Source organism: Natator depressus, chromosome 2 (assembly GCF_965152275.1).
Source record: "Natator depressus isolate rNatDep1 chromosome 2, rNatDep2.hap1, whole genome shotgun sequence".
Lineage (NCBI taxonomy): Eukaryota > Metazoa > Chordata > Testudines > Cheloniidae > Natator > Natator depressus.
The window spans coordinates 251983466-251987699 of NC_134235.1; positions in this window are offsets into that span (position 1 = coordinate 251983466).

Consider the following 4234-nt stretch of genomic DNA (forward strand, 5'->3'; position numbering starts at 1 on the left):
TAATATGGATGGGGAGTGTTCAGCTGTTGTGACCTGCACTGGATGCGCCATGTTTGTCTTTCTTCCACAGGACAGAAGCGACTTTGTCTGTGCAAAGTGCAAGCTGGTCTCCATATTGGAAGAGAAGGTTCAAGGTCTGGAGAAACAAGTATTGACCCTGCGTTGCATAAGAGAAACTGAAGATTTCCTGGACAGACGTCAGGATATGCTTCTACAGACACAGGTTCTGAAGATTCAGAGCTACTCAATGGGTAGTGATCAACGGCTCGATGTCTACTCAATGGGTAGTGATCAACGGCTCGATGTCTAGTTGGCAGCCAGTATCAAGGGAAGTGCCCCAGGGGTTGGTCCTTTTCAACATCTTCATTAATGATCTAGATGATGGGATGGATTGCACCCTCAGAAAGTTTGCAGATGACACTAAGCTGGGGGAGAGGTAGATACGCTGGAGGGTAGGGATAGGATACAGAGGGACCTAGACAAATTAGAGGATTGGATCAAAAGAAATCTGATGAGGTTCAACAAGGACAAGTGCAGAGTCCTGCACTTAGGACGGAAGAATCCCATGCACCGCTACAGACTAGGGACCGAATGGCTGGGCAGCAGTTCTGCAGAAAAGGACCTGGGGTTACAGTGGACAAGAAGCTGGATATGAGTCAACAGTGTGCCCTTGTAGCCAAGAAGGCCAATGGCATTTTTGGATGTATAAGTAGGGGCATTGCCAGCAGATCGAGGGAAGTGATTATTCCCCTCTATTCGACATTGGTGAGGCCTCATCTGGAGTACTGTGTCCAGTTTTGGGCCCCACACTACAAGAAGGATGTGGAAAAATTGGAAAGAGTCCAGTGGAGGACAACAAAAATGATTAGGGGACTGGAACACATGACTTATGAGGAGAGGCTGAGGGAACTGGGATTGTTTAGTCTGCGGAAGAAAAGAATGAGGGGGGATTTGATAGCTGCTTTCAGCTCCCTGAAGGGGGGGGTTCCAAAGAGGATGGGTCTAGACTGTTCTCAGTGGTAGCAGATGACAGAACAAGGAGTAATGGTCTCAAGTTGCAGTGGGGGAGGTTTAGGTTGGATATTAGGAAAAACTTTTTCACTTGGAGGGTGGTGAAACACTGGAATACGTTACCTAGGGAGGTGGTGAAATCTCCTTCCTTAGAAGTTTTTAAGGTCAGGCTTGACAAAGCCCTGGCTGGGATGATTTAGTTGGGGATTGGTCCTGCTTTGAGCAGGGGGTTGGACTAGATGACCTCCTGAGGTCACTTCCAACCCTGATATTCTATGAAAGTTTGGGGCTTTGCTTAGAAAAGTGTTCAGATGCTTCTCTGAACTTCCTGGGGAGCTGTAAACTCAGGCAAGAAATCCAAGCTATTCCCTGGGATTTTGGGCCTCTTTGCACATAATCCCAGCTGCAATTGCCACAAGGAGAGTCTTCCTTATGGTATTTCCATACTGCTAGTTCTGGCCCTGGCTAAAATCCATAGTGTTCTGAGCTAGACCTGGCCCTGGCTGAAAGGTCCATGCTGTACCTGCTTTGTGCCTAGAGAGGTTGATCATATAATGACCTAGGGCTTTCAGTCCAGCACATTTTTACCAGCAGAACTCTTGACTAATACATAAAATGATGCCCTTGTAAGCGTTCTTCAAAGGATTCTGCTGTGTGTGGGAGGGTCTTTGAAAAATGATTCCTTATGCTGTTTAGCAGTCCCCAGTGGACAAGCTCTTCCCATTTTCGCTCTGCCCCTTTTGGCATTGAATTCCCTTGTGGTTGGTCCATGCAGATAAGTGGTTTGCAAGTCGTGGACCAGAGGCAGCATGGAATGCTACTCTCAGCCCTTATTGCATGTGCAATATGCACATGGGAGCAAATCCCTTCGTTGTAGTCATGCAGTCGATCTCAGGGGAGTTACACCCAGCGTGGGTGAATTTGACCCAGGGCACTGGAGATAATGGAAATGGACTAAAGAGCTGAGCTGTTTGAGCTGGTTCATAGCTATTGGCAATTACCTTTTTGTTATCTTCCTGTACGTGTCACATTAACCCCTCCGGGTTTTGTATCTTGACACCTACAGGAGCCCAGCTTTCTACTGTTAATGGGAAGGTGGGTGAATGCATACAGTAAATAGAATGAAGAGTCTGTACTGAGGCTGACTGATGCAAACAGGACCCTGTAATGCTAACTGAACACACCCCATGCTGCCGGGTATCTTCCTAAATCCTGGACTGGATTATATGACCATGGAAGGGATAGCAACTACACCACAGTGAGAGAATTTAGAATTTACTATCTAAAATCTCATTTCAAGCTGTGTTTTCACTCAGGAATACTGTCCTGTGAAATAAATACTTCTGTATTTTAAAAAAAATCAAGGTAACTGAAAGTTTCCTCCAATAGACTTACTTACTAAGTGATAACATACTATAACAGGTATACAGTATCATTTGTCACAGAGAAATTCAAGGCACTTTACAACCTAAGTCTAGGGAGGATTTCACCCACCACTGACACACAGCACCCTCTATGGAAGAAAGCCTGGCAGCTGTCCAACAGCCAGAGCTGCACCATGCCACAGTTTAGGACAGGAGTTGAAAACGGATATTGTATTCAATAGGAAGCATGGGAGAATTTTAGGTTAGGCTGAGTGTATTTAGGGTCACTGGAATCTGGTCAGTGATCTCTGGGCCATATATTCATGTCACACAGAAACCCAAATATAGCCTAAAATAGTAGGAGTCAGATAAAGTTGAATAAAACCAAATATCTACCCCCCAATGTAGCTTAATGTTAACGGTCACATCAAAAAGGGGGGAAGTATAAATAAAACAATGTAGTTGTTCTCAACAACACTGCCAGTCCAATGTTTGTAATATTATCCTCTCTATGTAAATGTGGAGAAGGCTATTAATGCTGATTAATGTGAATCAGTGGTATTGCACGTCAACTACACCGAAACATTTTAATTAACCTACACATTAAGCCTTTGTATTTGTGTTTATGCTTCTTCCAGGCTTTATAAATCCCACAACGAGCAATTAATGGGCATAGAATAACACTAGATCTGAGGCCAGCTCCTCAATTGGTGAAAATCAGCACAGCTCCATTGATCCGCTGGAGTGATGCTGAAGTTGTTATCACCTAGATCTCCTGATGAAAAACACCACACAAGAGCACAAACCATTTTACAAAGGAGGTCAGAATCATTACCCTCATTGTACAGATGGGGGAACTGAGGCACAGAGCAGAGCAGTGACTGGCCCAGGGTCACCCTGCAGAAGCAGGAATAGGGGCCCCAGCCCAGTGCTCTGTCCATTAAGCCACACTGCTTCCATACTGATTTACACCAGTGAAGCACTGGATGCTGGTTGTCTTGTGGTACTTCCACCATCCAGGAACTGAAATACCCTAATCTTGCATTGTCATGCCCCTAGGTGCATTTTCAAAGCATTAAAGAAGCTCCCAAGAGAATAATCACCTGGGTGGGATTTTCAGCCGTACTCAGTGCTGGCCTAACTCCGCTTCCAGTGAAGTCAATGGTAAAACTCCCATTGATGTCAACGGTAGCAGAGTTAGGATCACGCTGAAAGTAATTCCAGATCAGAGCAGCCAATAAGATTCCCTGAATCCAGTGGCTGGCCATAATGCCCTGTCTTCATGTATGTGAGAGGGTGACAGAATGCTGTTTAACTCTCTAGTGGCTAAATCCCAACAAGACTAAAGGACCTCCTGCTGCTACTAGCTGAGGGAGATCTTTTTGCTCAGTGGCTTATGTCTCTGAAGCTCAAGAACCAGGATTCTATGCCCAGCTCCAAAGGTTCGTGTGTGATCTATGTAATAAATGTGTGTATCTGCAGAACATGAATTCCTCACACACATCCCCAATGGATGGGAGCCAAACCATTTGAAATGTAACATTCTAATAACTCAACAGTAGAAGCTGCAGGCGTGAGAGCAAAGGCGCAGATTGGGGCAATCTCCTTCCCAAAACCAGGTGGTTTAGGAGATTCTTACATCACTGCTCAAGCTGACAGGGCAAGCTGGAGTCAGGGTTGATTCCAGCAACAGTTCAGTCTCACTGGAAATCTCCCCCTGAAGCTCCATAAATACTGTGCAAATGGGAAAAACTATGTGATTACACTGAGACCTCACTTGGTCTAGTAAAATCCTTTATGGAGTGAGGAAACACAGTGATTTGGGCTGGAGCCAGGCACTGTTGTTTGGTATACAAAAA